Genomic DNA, 19,460 nt, shown 5'->3' with positions numbered 1-19,460 from the left:
GTGTTTGGTTATGTTGTAATTATTCTGTTATTGTTGTGTGTCCTTTACTTTGGAGATTAAAGCTCAAAGTAGTATGTAATTTGTTTCAGTTTGTTGTTCAATGGCAAGGTTTAATAGATAAAGTCCAAAATTTTGTGATAATTAGTGATGATGGTATGATTAACGGCGTTACTTTAAAATACAACGAAGTACGATTCGGGTGGAATCCCGTTTGTGTTACCCTGAATTTTTATTGTCGTTATTGTGCAGTGGTTGTTTTAAATGTTGGCAGAGATATTCGTCGATGAGAAGAAGAAAATTTGGTTTTGTCTTGTTCTGTGGACTGGCTTGGACTGTACAGCTGTACCTGCAGTTACACAGTGTACGGAGGAAAATTTGTGGGGTTGCTTTTGGAATGCATGTTCTGTATGTGGTCAGGTGTCATAAACAGAGGATGAGGATATATGGATTAATGGGTTAAAGTACTAAAATCATGTTTGAATAAATATAGTTTGCTGACTTAATGACAGTTAGGCTGGAATAACAACGTGATATTATGCGTGAACTGAAGATTAGATTAATTAATACAATAGAATATATGTTAAAAAGTAAACAAACGCAGACAGTGAAAAGTAAGCCTACTTCAATGCAGGTAACACATGGTGGTAGGTGGTGTTTTAAGGTTAAGAGGAGCCTACTTCCTAACCAGAGCTAAGTAAAGGATCAAAATCGTAACGAGGATAAATAGAATACACGAGTAGGGAATTTGTTGCCGCTGCATTTGGTTGGATCGATTGTTTAAATGGACAATTGGGTGGTTGTCTCCATGTTCTTTCGGACGATGAACCTGTATGCCTTCCTCGAAAGGGAGTATTTGGTCAACATTTGGGTGGTTGTCTCCATGTTCTATCGGACGATCACCCTGTATTCCTTCCTCGAAGGGGAGTATTTAGTGAAGAATCGGTGATGGGTTCTGCTGAATGGTTGGTGGTTGAATTTGATGCAGTAGAGGACTATTGTGGGTGAGCTGATTCTGTAATCGTCCGGCACAGAGGAATTGTTCGAACACCATACGAGCTTCATCGAAGGTTTCGTAAGACTTATGGAGGTTGCCGCTAAATTCGTGAACTTGGGTATGACAGGTGGGCCAGGAACTATAGATACCAGGGACCCTCCCACGGAAAAGAACATAGTATCTCTTGTTGGCCCGGACCATGTTGAGATTCCAAGGGAAATGTGTGTTGAGTTTTGGTAAGATGGGAGGTTTTTAAACCTAAAGACGATTGGTCTTGTGATTCGAACACGAAATTTAATTTGTGTAAAACTTCCAACGGCTGGAAAGTGATCGAATGTAGGGTTGACATGTGTCGGTTTGCAAGGACCAGAAACTAAGGTTGGTCTAGCCTATTCCTGGTTCGATAAATGACAGAGACCTGGTTGAACCAGTATATAAAAAAACCGAGTTGTTATAAAAGAAAACAGAAAATAAATTGGAGTTTTTTTAATTAATTCAAATGATATTCCATTCTAAATTAAAGTTAGAAATACGCTATTAAAATAAAATAGGACTTAGAACTAGTACTAGAGATGTAATGGTTTAATTTTTGAGATTTAAAATAACTATGTAAGTAATTATAATTTTTTAATATGGTATCTTTTTATAATGTATTTATGTTGACATATACAAATTAATTATAACTTGTTTTTTAGTTTTGTACTGTTATTGATGAAAAAATGAACGCAATTTAGTAACTAAAGCATGATGTTTAGTAAACGAAATTTAATTTCACTATGGAATAATCTGGTACGGAAATTTTACAGGCAACGTGTAAACAATAGAACATTAAATCGACATGGGAACCCAACTCATGGGAGGTTGACGAAGACTATCAACTCGTAGTCCGTGCGACAGTGGATGCAGGGTATATGCGCAGCCCCTCCGAAAGCATGGAGGGAGTTTCACATTGCTGCCCGTCTGCGATAGTCATATAGAAGACCTATGTGGCCCCTGGTGGAGCACCTCGGCGAGGCATCACACTGTATGTTGTTCTTCTATATGGGGCATTTGGACCTTACCTGGCCACGACATTGTCAGAATCGAAAAGCACCTTGCGTTACAATCGGCGAGTAAACCAGCGGCATCAAGCTCGCGATACAATTCGATCTCTTTCCCTTTTCCATCGTTGTCGTCCCTGCGAAACAGCAACGTCATTGAGAGTGCGTATTTGGCTGCTTCATGGCCTCTACTTGCTGCACTATTCAGCATTTAGAAGCCAACGTCTTTGTTACGTTTGATGAAGAGTTCCCGAAGCCCCTCCCGAAACAGAAGCTCTGGATGGCCAGTGGCCATGCAGCGTTCAAAGAATCTTCTTGCCTCTGGATCGCGGCTCCACCACCACGGCATGGCATGCGGTGGTGGTTTAAAAACACTGTGGTGAACAATATCGGCGTCTCCCGCAGCGCGCGCAGCCGTACAGGTCATTCTGAGACTGCACAAGTCCTGAATGGAGTTTGACGCAATTTTAATGGTTAAGGCAACTCAAATGTTGTTCGGAAGGTAGGCGATAGTATTTGAGAAACGGTTGATTGTCATTTTCGTATTTCAATGGGGATGGGGATTTGTATATAGAGTTCCGGATATGGAGTGTAGCAAATGAGTGTGCCTTCATATTTATAGGGGTGGCAAGCGAGGAAGCCCGCCCCGCCCCGCCAGAAGCCCGCCTTTTGGCGGGCTGGCCCGCCCCACCCCGCCTAGTGAGGCAGTCCCAGAATCCTAGCTCGCCCCGCCTAACGGTGGGCTGGCGGGTCGGCGGGTTAAGCCCGCCAAATAACCTCTTTTTTTTTTACTTTTAACTATTAAATAATATATATAAAGGCATAAAAAAATATCTCCTATTTTTTACTTTTAACTATTATAATTTTTAAAAGTATAAACAAATTATAATTTTTATATTCACAAACATTAAAGTCTTTGTAATTATAAATATTGTTCCCAAAGCAAAATAAACATAATTCAAAGCATAATTATAAATATTGTCTCTAAAACAAAATAAATATAATCCAAAATACTTAATTTTCATCTTCATTCTCTTGTAAGTTGGGTTGGGAAAAGTTGGATTTTGGTAAAAAAATTGTAAAAATATCCCTTGCTAAAAAAATGCTAAGCCCGGCGGGGAAGCCCGCCCCTTCCCGCCAAAGCCCGCGGTTTAAGCGGTGAGGGTTAGGAAGGCTTTTACTATTTGGCGGTCCCAATTTTCCATCCTAGCCTGCCTTTTTTGGCAGGTTACGCGGGCCGGCCCGGCAGGTTTAGGCCCGTTTGCCACCCCTACATATTTATACGTCCACGGATCACGTTTGAATCTTGAACTGGAGTGTAGCAAATAGGTTTTCAATAATTTATGCCGCTAGAGTTTCATGGTTCGGGGTTTTGGGGTTTCTTGTCAACGGGTTCATGGTTTTATCGTTTGGGATTGAGTGTCTTAGGTAAGCCAGTTCCAGTTCATGGTTTGGGGTTTATGGTTGCTTGATTAGGGTTTACGATTTACGGTCGACGGTTTGTGGTGTACGGTTTGGGGTATGTTAGTTAGGGATCACGGTTAAGGGTTGATGGTTAAAGATTCCGGGTTTAGGGTTGAGGGTTTGGCGGTTATGGTTCATGGTAAAGTGTTCAGGGTTCGTTGTCAAGGGTTCATGGCTTAGGGTATGTTGTTATAAGCCGCTAGGGGTTCATGGTTCGGGGTTTTAGGGTTTCTTGTCAACGGGTTCATGGTTTTATCATTTGGGATTGAGTGTTTTAAGTAAGCTGGTTTTGGTTCATGGTTTGGGGTTTATGGTTGCTTGATTAGGGTTTACAATTTATGGTCTACGATTTGTGGTGTACGGTTTGGGGTATGTTGATTAGGGATCACGGTTAAGGGTTGATGGTTAAAGATTCCGGGTTTAGGGTTGAGGGTTTGGCGGTTTTACGGTTCAGGGTATAGGGTTCATGGTTTGTTGTCGAGGGTTCATGGCTTAGGGTATGTTGTTATAAGCCACTAGGGGTTCATGGTTTGAGGTTTTAGGGTTTCTTGTCAACGGGTTCATGGTTTTATCATTTGGGAATGAGTGTTTTAGGTAAACCAGTTCCGGTTCATGGTTTGGGATTTATGGTTGCTTGATTAGGGTTTACGGTTTACGATCTACGATTTGTGGTGTACGGTTTGGGGTATGTTGGTTAGGGATCACAGTTAAAGGTTGATGGTTAAGGATTCTGGGTTTAGGGTTGAGGGTTTGGCGGTTTTACGGTTCATGGTATAGGGTTCAGGGTTCGTTGTCGAGGGTTCATGGCTTAGGGTATGTTGTTATAAGCCGCTAGGGATTCATGGTTTGGGGTTTTAGGGTTTCTTGTCAACGGGTTCATGGTTTTATCGTTTGGGATTGAGTGTTTTAGGTAAGCCGGTTCCGGTTCATGGTTTGGGGTTTATGGTTGCTTAATTAGGATTTACGGTTTATGGTCGACGGTTTGTAGTGTACGGTTTGGGGTATGTTGGTTAGGGATCACGGTTAAGGGTTGATGGTTAAGGTTTCTGGGTTTAGGGTTGAGGGTTTGGCGGTTACGGTTCATGGTATAGGGTTCAGGGTTCTTTGTCAAGGGTTCATGACTTAGGGTATGTTGTTATAAGCCGCTAAGGGTTCATGGTTCGGGGTTTAGGGTTTCTTGTAAACGGGTTCAAGGTTTTATCGTTTGGGATTGAGTGTTTTAGGTAAGCCGGTTCCGGTTCATGGTTTGGGGTTTATGGTTGCTTGATAAGGATTTACGGTTTACAGTCTACGATTTGTGGTGTACGGTTTGGGGTATGTTGGTTAGAGATCACGGTTAAGGGTTGATGGTTAAGGATTCCGGGTGTAGGGTTGAAGGTTTGGCGGTTACGGTTCATGGTATAGGGTTCAGGGTTCGTTGTCGATGGTTCATGGCTTAGGGTATGTTGTTATAAGCCGCTAGTGGTTCATGGTTCGGGGTTTTAGGGTTTCATGTCAACGGGTTCATGGTTTTATCGTTTGGGATTGAGTGTTTTAGGTAAGCCGGTTTTGGTTCATGGTTTGGGGTTTATGGTTGCTTGATTAGGGTTTACGGTCTATGGTTTGTGGGGTACGGTTTGGGGTGTGTTGGTTAGGGATCACGGTTAAGGGTTGATGGTTAAGGATTCCGGGTTTACGGTTGAGGGTTTGGAGGAAAAATCTGCCAATAACCAAATGATTTTTTAGGCAGGTAATCTGTCGCAGAATTCAACAGTGATTATTGTAGGACGAAAAAAATCCTACAAAAACCCTTTATTGGCGAGATTTATACCGTCTGATTTCTTCTGATGATAACTTAATCACCGTTGGATTTTATATGTCTTTTCGATGGTAAATTAGACAGTTTTTCTTGTAGTGTATAAAAAAAAAACCTTCTACTACCCTAATTTTTCGAATTTCAAAACTAAAAATAAAAACAGTTAACTTTAGTTGGCTTATATTATAGTTGGCTCCTTAAATTTTTTTAAATCCTAATTATAAATAGGAAACAAATAAATGCTACTGAAAAAGGGATATTCATTAATTCACACACACACTAATTATTTTTAGTCACAATATCAGAATGGAAAGAAAGTGGAGCGATTACATGTGAGTATTTAAATCTTTGATTTGATTTTCTTACATTTTAATTCATTGTATTTTTAGTTCTGTAATTTACCGTTCTTCTCTAAATTCTATAATTTTGTCTTTCTGTATTCTTTAAATTATTCATTTTACATTTATTTGTTCTTTACTTTATCAAGTTTATTTAAAAATGCTTTTTTTTTCATCTTAAATGAATAACATTCTTTTCAATAGAGTCGTTGAATAATTTCACCGTGCTGGTTTATAGAGTCGTTGAATTGAATATATGTGATGTTGAGTAGAACCAATGTCAATAGAACCGCGCAATGCGACAAAAAGCAAGTTTTGAGTGAGACTACAGGTCTAACAGTAGTTGCATTTGAATTAGAAGTCGTTAATGATGTAGTGCTACGAAAAATGACAAACAGGATTATTTGGTTGATTAAAGGGAGCTATAGGTTGCAAGCGCCATTTTTCAACGTTGGACGAAAATTTTAGCACCAACAGCCTTCGGTCTGGCTCGCTTTAAAGCGTGAAAACTGAGAAACAAGAAGCAACGCTTCAGGACTACTTACCAAATCTCAAGCACCGTCACTAAACAGAGATGAAGCCAACGAAGCTATTCAATGTTTCCGGCGGGACACAGCAACCTCCGACACTTTGGTAAGGAAATCTATGCGGCAGAAAGATTGTGTTGCATACGTCGTTCGACTTATATGTTACATGTGTAGAAACCTAATCCCTGATGTTATCACTTGCAGGGCGGAAGGTACGAGCGGAGCAGAATTCGTCGTGTAAGCCACGCTTGAGTCGGCTGAGATTATGTCCCAGGAAAGTGGTGTTGCGTGCGATGTACTGTTAGACGTCACACCAATGGGTATCCCCGTCGGTGGTCATGCGACGCGGCCAATAATAGCTCCTGACACGGATGACGACCGTCCCAAAAAACAGTCTACCGTGCCAACTATGAAGGGATAGAGGCTATTTCGATCTCCTTCTGCCAAAGTGAACAAATCAGCACCTGCTAAGCGTGGCAAATCCACCTCATCAACGGCTAACACACGGGTATGATGAAATCATCTCCATAATTAATTCCTCCATGTTTGCATAATTGTTTGAGTTGCATTTAACCCCGTCTGTTTAACGTAGAAGTTTAAGGCAACATACGCCATGGACTTTAACCGAGTGGAGACACTCTTGTTCAACTTCCTTTTCTCGGATGGTCATTCGATGGAGTATGTTATAATCCCTGATTATGTTGACGCGATGTTTGTACAATTCTGCATCCTTAAACAACAACAATAACCATCCCATTTGTTGCAGGGACACTCTTGTGAGAATGCTTCAGTACAGACTAACAAGGTGGCAAATCCAATCCCTCATACCTGGGCGTCCCATTGATGGTGCCATCATGGAGATGGTGGCCATGCGCAACGCTTGGTCTATACAGCACCTTAAGCATCTCTATTTGTTGTGTCTCCCACCAAGCTTCGCTGTGAGTGGTTAATGCACCGATGCATACCACGTGTGCATATTATATTGGAATCTTAACTAAATTTATTTGTTATTATAGGATGACGTTAGTAAGGGATTGTCTATTGTGGAGCTGAACGAGATATACATGCCTTTCTGGTTGAAACCAACCAGATTCCTGAATAGGGTTTCTATCTCGATCCATACGAACTTTTTTGCATTCGGCATTACTTTCACGGCTGTTGACCCCATTCGTACTAATTTCGACTTTTTTATTTTCTTCATCTGCTGTCAGATCTTCATCCCCGTCGAGGATGTCTTCATGCATTGGTACTGCATGGTGGTCGATTTTGGAGAGAAGACCGTGTACCACCTAGACTCCTTCCCGGACGTGAATATGGTCAGCGACCGAGAGTAGCTTATGGAATGCGTGGTAAAGTGACCTGTTCTTGTTTACTGTCCCATGTTTCAACCAAAATTATGCATTTTCGGTTGCTAATTTGGGGTCTATGCCTCAGCTCGAAATGCTTTACGCAATGATGACTTCTCCGGCATTTGGACCCTTACGGCAGTTCACTCCTGAAGACTTGGGTCAGTGGCCAATAAGGAGAGGAAATGGGATACCAAATTGCAATACCAGGTGCATCTTGCTTTGTACGTATTGGGTCTGTATATGGTAACATTGTGTTACTATCAGGTGTAACCCGTTTGCGATTTGCATTCTGCAGTGATAGCTCTGCTGCCTGAGTGATACAATGGCTCCACCCTAAAGGTTCCTTCAACCCGTATGAAATTAGTGGCGTTGTAAGTACATGCATATGAATGTAAGTAAAACATGTCCATGTGCAGTGATTTACATCCTCATAATGTTTGTCTTTCGTAGCTTGAGGATTCTACACTCCGCGGTAGAATGGCTGTCTCCCTTGCGGGTGGACCCTTTAACGCAATCGGCAGCTTGGTTAGGATGTGGGCAGATCAGTGGCAGCGACGACGGATGTCGTGAAATCAGCTTCCTCGCAGGAGGTTCCTGTCGACGGAACGGGGGAGCACATGGTGGGTCAAGGCAATCAGTTGCTTGTGGACAAAATAAGGTTTTGCGGAACTGCAACATACCCCCCCAGAATCATTTAGTTTATCGCTTTTGGTATTAGTTAAGCATTATGTACTGCCTTAACTTTGAAACTGGATTAGCTTAGTTTATTATAACAATGTCTAAGATAGTTATAATTTAACAAAAAGTGTAATCAGGTGTGGATGGTTGCAATTAATGTTCTGCTGTGATAGTTGACTCTACCTTATTTGTCCTATGTTGAGACTGTCTTTATGACAGTATGTGCAGTGATAACTGGAAAAAAGTTAAGGATGGGACAAAATGAAGCCTGTAGAGAGTCTTTCTTCGCTCCCGCCGAGGTTTCTAACGCAGCAGCATTCAGTTTATTCTTATTTTGGGTGGTTGAAACTATCTTTTTGTCGCTTTAGACCCACACCTGAAAAACAAGTTAAAAAAAATTGGGATACATGCATGGAATTTCGAATGATGGTGTAACCATATCAGGGTGGCCACTCCTACCAGAAAATATAATAACCCCATTTTTCCAAAGATAAAAAAACAGATCTATTAAGCGTATTAAGCATACATGGTAATATGTGGAACATGATAATATGTGCCACTATGATATATGCATACGTTAGTGTGCTATAACATGCATAAGTGCTATGTAGTATGAAAAAACAAACATTTGTGTTACATGCTAATAATATGTGCAAGCGTATTAAGCGTATTAGTGTGCCGTAACATGCATAAATGTGTATAAGATGCAATTGTTAACCCTTATAAAGGGTTTAAGGGTTTAATGCATACATGCACACTGTAATACATTCCTTAATATCGGCGCATTAGGTGCTTTCCATGAACCCAACCAAGCTTGCCTTTGTCTTGCCATGCATGACGACAATTTGGACAGTTAATGAAAGTATGATTGACTTTCCCTCCTGCTCTGAGCCCATCTTCTGCGCCGATCCTCGTCCAATGCATTGACAATGACCAGTGAGCTGCTCTGGGAGTCTTTCACCTTAGTAGTAACTCCTTGGTGGAAACTTTATATGATACTCAGACGCAGCGTATACGGGAATGGAACTATATTGGAAAGAAAGATGGTGTGAGATAGGAAAATATTGATTTCCTCCGGTTTAAAAGGCATGTAACACAACAAGCGTAGACTGCCCATATTACTCCCAATAACTTAGGCTTTCACTGTAAAACAACCTTCAACAACATGACCGTTGTCGAGTCACCACCTGTCGATGGCCACTTCGAGATGAATGACGATTTGCCTGATATCCCCGGAGTAAGGACGTTGACCCAGCCACCACAAACTGTAAGTACAATGGTAAGGCCCCGCCTGTTGGATACGTACTAAGGATGGGTACATGTAGATGGTCCATATGTGGTAACGACTTCTTTTTTTCAGGATCTTTCGTACAACGGTGACCTAGCCACCTGCGTAAAGGATCTTGTCAAGACCGTGCAAGGCATGTTATCCAAGGTTGATGAATGCGAGGGTCGTCAGCAACAACGCGACGAGGCCGTGAGCCTACTGTGTTCTGTCGTCAACATGATTCAGCAGAACCTGGTGAAGTTGACATCCGATAAGATTGGACCTGAGCCATGAGTATGTGCCATTTGCAAGAGAATGTGAGCCGAGAAAGAGGCCTCTGATGCAAATGGTCTATTTGGTGACAGCGCTCTCCCCTTCGTAAAAACATACACCTCCATCTATGGCGACCCTGACGACTACGAGACCATCTTCCCTATAACTATTGCGAATGACCACGACACACCAGTTCTCGATGGCAACATTCCCCCGAAGGGTGTGGCAGACTACCAAAGCCAGACAAGCGTTAGTAGAAACTGGGGTTCGAAGGTAACCTATTTGTATGTTATTCAGTTATATGTTCAGTTATGCAGTATGAGTATAGCCACTAGTTGTCATCTTTCATTCCCTCAATAAAGTCGACATCTTCTACACATAAAATATCGGATGGCCAGTAAAGTTATTGTCTTCATCATATTAGGTATAACTTGTTTTTTCCTTACTTTGGTTCAGGAGGTATAACTTTTTTTACATATGTTGTTTCTTTTCCTTTTATAATTTTATTGCAATTATTTCAATTTTTGTGTGGTTTCTCGTTGGTATTTCCAACACCGTTTACATAGAGGTTAAATCAATTTTAAGGATTTATTTATAAATCTTGGCCAATATCCCAAATTTCACTTCATCATCGATGGTATTAGTGGATCTGTCGCCGTTTTAAGAGAAGATACAAGGCCTTTTATTGTGCTAACATTTGTGGCCCACTTGGTTGGTGTCCTGGCCCAAACAATAACCCGTAACTGACGCAGGTTGTAGGGGACGGTTCCTCGTCTCATACAGGACAAGCGTCACATTCACGCCGTATTGCAGTTCCCAATCTTATCTCAGGTAATGGGCTCCATTTTCCATCTCAACAGCGATCATCCTCCTTCCTTTCGGGGGGCATTTATCCGGCAACTCTGTCATGCCGGATCCGCCACATTCCCCCTTGATTGGTCAACCGGCCAAGATACAGAAGAAAAGCGTCGGGATCTCCCATCCGTTGTTCCCGCAAAAGGGGACCATTGGCAACGGCTCGAAGTCCATCATTGCAGGGGGCATCCATCATGGGAAGGGACTAGCCCCAAATCGTGCTATTGGAATGGCTGCTCCAACGCAAAAGCCCCCACCTGCCAACTCGCTGAAGCTGTTCAGAAGTCAGCTTAACACTACGAAAGCACCGGATACAACACTAAGCGAGTTCTAAATTAAGGTTGCCATATACACATTTGACCTTCAGGCAGACCCAATGTAAGCCTTTTAAGTGTTGTATTGTCTTCACTATGGAATTGGTTGTGTGGCCCTGTTAATTGCGGATTTTGTGCAGGGAGGAGCTAGTCAAGTTGGGAGACGTCATCATCAGGAGAAAAGAACTCCTCACACTCCATCCAGGAAAAATGCCTGACGATATCATTTTCAATGGTCTGGCCATGAGACTCACTCTGGGGAGTCAGACTCCGGATGGGCCAACTTTTTGGTGCCTGCCCCCCTCGTTCGCGGTACATCTCACGTAACTCACATTGTGGCCACTTAGAACTTGTTATGCAAATGGAACTTACATTTTCCCCACTTTGTGTTGTTTTTTTTTAAGAATAACGTTTTGGAGGCAAAGCTGCTGGCAGAAATGGTTAGGACTTACAAGGACACCTGGATGAAACCCTCGCACAATCTGGCTTACGTGAGTTGCTCTGTTTCTGTTCCTTGCGTGGAAAACAAACCTAACCCCTAACATGCTTTGATGCATATTAGATCTCCTTTACAGGCTTATATTCCAGTCAAAGACATATCAAGCCAGTGATATCTGATGGTAGTTGCATTTGATGAGATGAAGCTGTATCACTTCGATGCATGCATGGGGGATGAGGAAAGCACCACACAGAAGATCATCATATGGAACTTGGTAATTTTCGTCCATGCACATTACTTATAATCATCGTTGTGTATAAATATTTGAAAATCACCTTCACTTTGCACCACGGGGAGATGAACTATCCAGGATTATATCCACCCCTGCATACCCCACCTATTTCCGTAAGAGGGCCAGGGGAGTAATGTGTTTCGGCATAGCAGAGCCAGATGGCCTCACATCATGCCAACCCTGGTGAGTTCCGAAACATATATGCAGTTCACGTTAACCAAACATCCTTCATGCTCATACCTAATACAAATTCTTGTTGTGCAGTCATGTTTCTGCTGCATGTGTTTTGAACTAGATGGTCATAGGGGGATTCCAGAGAAAGTTCCTACAACAGGTTAAATCTGTTTACTTGATTTTTCTAAATATGTGACCTCCGTTGCTGGTCTCTTGAATTAATGAACGAAATCCTTAATTCGTAGGTGGACGACAAATCCATAAGGATGCAGACCGCCCTTGGCCTACTGCTGTTGCCATTTAACGAACAAAGAGGCTGGATTGGGAAGTTTGGGTCAGTCTCCCAGAATTGACGGTAGCAACCTATTGGCGGCGTTACTCTTCACTCTTTCATATGTTTTGTTAAATTTCTTTACATGTGTATGTTAGCGAGAAAACTCTTGTTTCGTTGTTTTTCTTGTTTGGTTGTTGAACTATGTCATCTCCATTAGGCGTACTTGTGCTCAGAACTCAGCCACATGTGAACCCACTCTTATTAATTCCGATTCGTTTTATAACAGCTATTTTTGTGAAATTAATTAGCATTTTTGGGCCTAATTAACGTTATGGCGTAAGTCACGCTGTGCTGGGCCGAATGAACGTAATAATGTAAGCCCAATAACAACTACTTACTCAGATACTCCTTTCTGCGAACAATATATGGGTCGATCCATTTCTTTTGCGAACGGAAGGGTTAAAGCCTTTTAATAGAGACCGATCCAACAAAAAAATTGTTTTATAATCGAAACTCTCGCTAAAAAAAACCAAAAAAAAAAATTCAATGTGATTATGTGACCCATCAGGCACGAAACCTTTTGGCTTCTAGAAGAAGACTACATCCAAGGGTAATGACACATAATCCTAAGGAGGGGAAGTCTGACTGCAGTAATTGGATAGGATTCACCTTTCATATCAGCCCGATTCACACGCTATCCATTGTGTTCGTGTTCTTGTAAGTTGTGACTCTCAGAATTTTCCCTTCTTCTCTGTTGGTGCCTCGACGAAGAAATGGCCGCAAAAAAACGCAACATCCCCGCGTGCACAAGGGCACAACGATGCGAATGCCGATGTCGTTAGGGTAATCAAAGCGGCAGGAGAGCCGTCGCGACCGATGGAAGGTTAAACCTTCCTCTTCTGTTTTATCCCCAGCGCATCGACCATATAATGCCAATGATCTACAAACTCCGAAACCTCATAATCAAAAAGCATGCATTTCTTAAATTCAGAAGTAAATGTGGGGTTGCTTAGGTTAGAAGTGGCATTCCTCAGCAGATGCCACGCACACAAATAGTGATAGGCCCCAGGAAACACCGCTTCGCTTGCCTTTTTCATCACTCCATGCCCATCTGTTATCACACACCCAGGTGCTTTACCCTTCATGGCGTCCAGAAACTGTTGCAGCAACCAGGTGCAAGTCTGCTCATTCTCATTTGCAACTAGCACAACGGCAAACACAATTGTTTAGTTATGGTGATTGACTCCGGAAAACACAACCAGTTGACACATATACTTATTCTTCCAATATGTCGCATCAAATGCCACGACATCTCCAAACAAACCATAATCCAGCTGACTGCAATTATCCGACCAAAACAGGTGCACCAAACGACCGTCCTTGTCCGCCAACTAACGCACAAACATTCCTGGATTAGCCTGCGCCATTGATTCCAGGAACTTAAGGCAAGTCGTGGCATCCCCGCCAATGAGCCTCCGTTGCTTCCCTATCTGGTTATACATATCCCTCTTTAGAAACGGAAGGTTTTGGAATCCCCCGGCAGTGTGCACAAAAGATGAATAAATCTGTGGCGTTTTGATCCCAACTCTAAGCATCATGTTCATTTGTTCCAAGGCGGCTGCATCTATTTTTGCTATGCCCCGGTAGTATGAAAGTCAGTCTATTGTCCAGCAACTCGTGGTTGTGAACGTCCTGAAAGTACGATGTTATCTATCTACCACTTTCCAAGTGCACGTGGACGCGCATTTCTGCCTCATAGCCACATCTGGTCTCTGCCTTTGGCTCACGTTTCCATCGCATGCCGTCGTTAACGGACCCCATTTCTCTGAACCCCTGCCAGAAACATACAAATTCTTGTTGCGTAACCTCATTCTTCACATTTTGCCGAATCTTATTCTTCTTCACAATGAAACCATTCATCTTCGCATACAAACTGTAAAACAAGAATGCCACCGATCGATCCGGAAAATGGCAGTTATTTCCTTGAAATTGATACACCCCAACTCTGCAATACCGTCAACTGCTCTCTCTTCCCAGTTGTCAAAGAAGTTATCCCCGAAATTCTCCTATGCATCCGACTCCACCCCTAATTCCCCATTAGGGCTGGACATGGATCGGATAATATCCGCATATCCGCAGTAATTATCCGCATCCAATCCGAATTTTGCGGATATAATCCGATCCGCACTATGGTAGGATCGGATTGCGGATTTGGCAGTGATATCTACGGATCCGATCCCCAAATCTGCATATCCGCACATCTCATATAAATAGCATAGTTTAAGAAAGTAAACCCTAATGTGATATGAATTTTAGTGTGTTATTTTATGAATTTTATGATATCTTATTTTTAATTTTTTATGTTGTACTTCAACTTAGAGTAATTAAACTTAAATCTTGTGTTATTATTTTGTTTTTATTTTTCAAGAGAACTTTTATTGATAATATTTAGAAGTAAATAGGCTTAAACAGGTGAAAAATGAATTTTCTGGATATTTTTTGTAAAAACTGCTAAACAAAATCTTAAAATAGTTTTTTTGAATTATGTGGATATACCCGATATCCGATCCGATCCGATCCGATTGCGGATCGGATCGGATCCAACCTGAAAAAATGCAGATATCGTATCCGATCCGATCTGATCCGTGTGCAGCCCTATTCCCCATCCTCAACTTCGTCACCGAATTCGCCGGCACCAGGACCAAAGGCATCGCTTCCATCGCCTCCATCTTCTTCAGCGGACAATGGCCGATAACATTCGTCCGCCGCAGATTCTCCCTCCATGCAGGCCTGTGCAGACAGAAATGGCGTTCACAGATTAACATGTTTTTACATAAGACATAATACTCTGTAACAAAAAATTGCCAAAACCCGACCATGCTCTGTCCTAACTTCTTTGCCACCCAGAAATTAGATTTTGAAATAATATCATCGCCAACAGCCGCAGATTCCAATTAGCCTAGATCCCTTAAATTTAGGGCTTCGCCGTCACTTGAGACACTGGTTCATGGTCGTTGCTCTTCACGTCGTCCCTCTCCCAAATGGGCTAAAACTCAGTCAATAGCCCATTCATACAGGGGGTTGGAATGAAAATATATATATAAATTTAGGTATCATAATACTATATGCAGAACTTTATAGGCAATGTTGTAAAATACCTAAAGACCTGACATCAAAGCAGAAACTTGTGTCAGAGGTGACAGGTGCATCCTTCTCCTCAATTGGACCGGTGCAGGCTATAACTCACCATTAAATTATAGTGATGGATTTTATAAAGCAAAATTTGGGCCGGCAATATTCAACTTAAGAAGTGGTGTGTCTCTAGGCTCTAGCCGTGTCAGCAACAAATTTTTAAATAAAATTTAAATTTATAATAAATTAATTGAATAAATTATCATTTGTACTCATGAAAGATACAGACGCTGACAAATGTACTCATATAAGAATAAAACGACAATTGTAACCAATGTTATGAAAATCGGTTCGAACCGTCTGATCGAACCGGGAACCGTTAGCAAATACGGTTCGAGTAGAAGACAAAACTGTCAAATCCAAAAACCAGAGTTGAACCGTCGAACCGGCAAGAAACCGGTCGATCGAACCGAACCGTGACCCGGCCGATTTTTGAAATTAAGCCAAAAAACGCTGCGTTTTGACTTGGAATCAAAAGAGGAACCCTAGTCTTTTGCCCAGACACCCATAGACTCACAGAGCCTCCCCTCTAGCCCTCCACTCTCACCTTTCGCTCTCAGTTCCCACTTCCCAGTCTCCACCTCGAGCTTTCGGCGCAACCTCTGTCCATCCACTGCCGTCGTCGCAAGGTCCGTGGAAGTCACTCACCATCGCAAGTTCCTTTCAGCCATTTTCCGTTCGCACAGCTAGCTTTCCTTTCAGCCGTCGAAATTGAAGCCACCGCCAGCGCCAGTTGCCGTCGCAACCTTCCTTCCCTTCTATCGCGCAGCCACCGTGCGAACGTGGAAGCCTCCGTCGCGCAGCCACGCCGCCGTCGACGCTAGCTCTGTTCCACCACAGCCACTGTCCCGATCAAAGCCCGTTTGAAGGTGTGCCTTGTCTCCGTGTCTCCCTCTTGCGTGCTATGTTAAAGGCTTCTTCTAGCTTCTAGGTAATTTTTTCTTTAACTATAATTGAATAATTTTTCGATTCTATGAAGTTCTGTGAGATATGAACTGTGATTTGTGATTTTTTATTTTTCTTTGAACTGTGAACTGAAGTTACTGAACTGAACTATGAACTTTGTTGAATAATTTTTTATTTTTCACTTTCCACCCCTAATGCGTTCTGCTAACCGCATCACAGAGCACTAGTTGCGGAACTCTGCCGTCGGTGTGCCGAGGAAGACAACCTTGAACTTCCGCAATCTTGTCGCCATCCGTCCTCCTCTGCGATCGAAGGTCATTGACTCAGAGCTAACTCGTTCTTCATCTTTTTTAATTTTTTATGCTTTCTTCAGAAATCATTAAATGATTATTGAATATTTTGTGTTTTTATTGAATGATTATCTATTAATAATTATTGATTAGCTCTCTGCTGTTGTTTTGTATTTTTTGTTTTGTGACTTTTTGGGATTGTGATATGTTGCTGCCTGCTAGTGATGAATTTGTTTTTGTTTACAATTTTGTGAATTTTTTTGATAGTGATGTGCTGCTGCTACTGTTGATGTGCTGCTTTGTGTTTACTGTTTTATGGTTTTCTTTGGTTTTTTGGGGTAGTGATGTGTTGCTGCTGTTGAGGTGTTGTTTTGTGATTTAATTATGCTTATATTGTGAGTTTTTTACTCTCTTAAACTCTTAATGATTCATTGGTTTATGATTTAATTATGCTTAGATTGAGTTTTTGCAAATTTTGATGATTGATAACAAACTTTCATGTTGGCTTTTTATTTTTAGATATTTTTTGTGTTTTTAATTTTTGTTGAACGATTAGTTGATTATTGATTAGCTCTGATTTTGCTGTGCTACTATTTTGTGTTGTGATTTTATTATTTTGATTTACTGATTATTGATTATTGATTAATTGTTTGTGCATATAACCTCTGTCTTGTAAGTGCTTTAACTTTTGTGTTTATGCACTACATTGGCAGAGAAACTATATGATTTTGCAAGCTACCCTTCTTAGGAGCCTGATGAAATGGTTTTTGTTCCCTCTTCTATAGAGCATGATGAACATTTTGTTCAGAAATCACTTTGAATGATTATTGATTATCTCTGTTTACTGTTGTTGTATTCGTTCTTCTCTACTCTGAATTTTACTGTATTGTTGTGCTTTTTGTGCTCATTGTTTTTAATTCAATGAAGTAATAGATGAATTGAATTAACTCAATTAACTAGTTAAGTATATGATCAAATATTTGTTATTGGTTTGGTTAATTCTTTATTTTTGTTTTGTTTTTTGTGACTATCTTAATGAGTTCAATAGTAATATAATGACTAATGAATGATAAATTGTTAATAATTATGAAATCAAAGGTTCCATTAGATTTTGGTTGATGTAATACTTTATATTTGGAAGACATTTTAAAATTTATATTAGATTATAATTATGTTTTAGAGTATTTATTTATAATTTATTTATTATTTTATATAAAACGGTTTTTTCGGTTAGATCACGGTTGAACTACTAAACCAATGAATCAATGACTAGAACACTTCAATGACTGGTTCAGTTTTCAGAATCTTAATTGTAACTACGAAAGATTGCTTCCGTGTGCTAAGAGTATCCGGATATTGGTTACGCAATTAGTCCGTTAGGATACTCTTGGCACACGAAAGTCATTTTTCGTGATTACAATTGTCATTTTATTTTTATATGGATATATTTATCAGCGTTTATATTTTTTATGAGTACAAATGCTAATTTATTCTAAATTATTTTTAATTCATTAGATTGAAAGATACTGTGAACAACCAAAAAACAATAAGAGAGAATTTTGGTTATGTTAAGTTATTTTTGCGTAATTGACTCCCATACTTGAAAAACGGGATAATTCGTTTGAATCAAGTAAGAACATTGACGTAGAAATAAAATAAAATAAAAATAAGAATTTGGAGTGCTTTTTGACATGGCTAATTAAAACTTTATCAGAAACTTGTATCAATTGTGTGAGAATGACCATTATAATACCTGAAGGGTTGGCATATATGTGGGAACTGAAACGACTTTACTTTCAAGGTTTTTATTTTTTATTTTTTCGTTTTCTTTTCTGAAAGAATATTTGTGATCTATTATAGAATAAGTTTAGTTAATTTCCCGTTCTTACATTATAATTGTTTTATTTACGACTTACTTTTCCACGAGAGAATGAAAGAAGTGCAATTCATTTCACAATACTTTCATTGTACAATAAATTGAATTTGTAATTTTATCATACATAAATTTCATTATTTTAATTTAAAAATAATTGATTTTTGATTTTATTATTTTATTAATTTTTTCACTTTAAAAGATCTTAATCCTATATATAACTAGAGTGAGATGATAGATAAATTATTTATACTATATAATATATTTTAATAAGTGATATGTTATTTAAAAACTAATTATATAATATGTAATTAAATTAATGTTAAATTTAAAAAGTATGTTTTGTATTAACAATATTTTTCAGAACATTTATTTGACAACTCATATATCATTTCATATAATTATTCAACTAAATGTAATGCAAGTTGAAATTTAGTTTATTGGTTTAAGAATTTAAATTCGTTTATTTTTTTAAAAGATATAAATTTTTTATATTAAAATTATACAAAAATATATCTTTATTTATTGTTTTTATTTTTATATTTATTTTAATTGTCATATTTAGTCTTTTCATATAATATTTTTTGGTTTATAAATAATTAAAAAAAATAAATGAATGAGAATAAAAAAATTATGAATTAACTTCATAATCCTGACATATTTAAATATGTATAATAAAAAGATGTATTAAATTTAAACTTATTTAGAAGAATTTTTAACAATTAGTAAGAAAGACTAAGAAACAAAGAGTAGTAATAATCTTATGAAGCATGTATAAATAGACCAAATAGTATAGATATAGTAATAAGAGTCTTTTTTTTTTTTTTTTTATCAAAGATAGGATTGGAGACTCAAACCCGCAACCTCTTAATTGAGTATGGAGAGACTATGCCATTTGAGTTATTACTCATTGGCATAGTAATAAGAGTCTTAATATGTAGAAGTTGTAGAATTTAAATATTTGTAACTGAAATTTTTTATAATAATTATCATTATGATACTTGTAATGTATGTTTATTGCATTTAATTAGTACTTTATATGTTAATTGAATAATAGTAATATATAAATATAAGATTTTTTAAATTTTTAAAAAATTTATACTAAAAAATGATTGATTAATTTTTA

The sequence above is a fragment of the Arachis ipaensis genome, chromosome B2, assembly GCF_059453495.1.
Source record: "Arachis ipaensis isolate K30076 ecotype BB chromosome B2, ASM5945349v1, whole genome shotgun sequence".
NCBI lineage: Eukaryota > Viridiplantae > Streptophyta > Magnoliopsida > Fabales > Fabaceae > Arachis > Arachis ipaensis.
The sequence above is the reverse complement of the archived record's forward strand: the minus strand, read 5'-3'. Positions refer to the sequence as shown.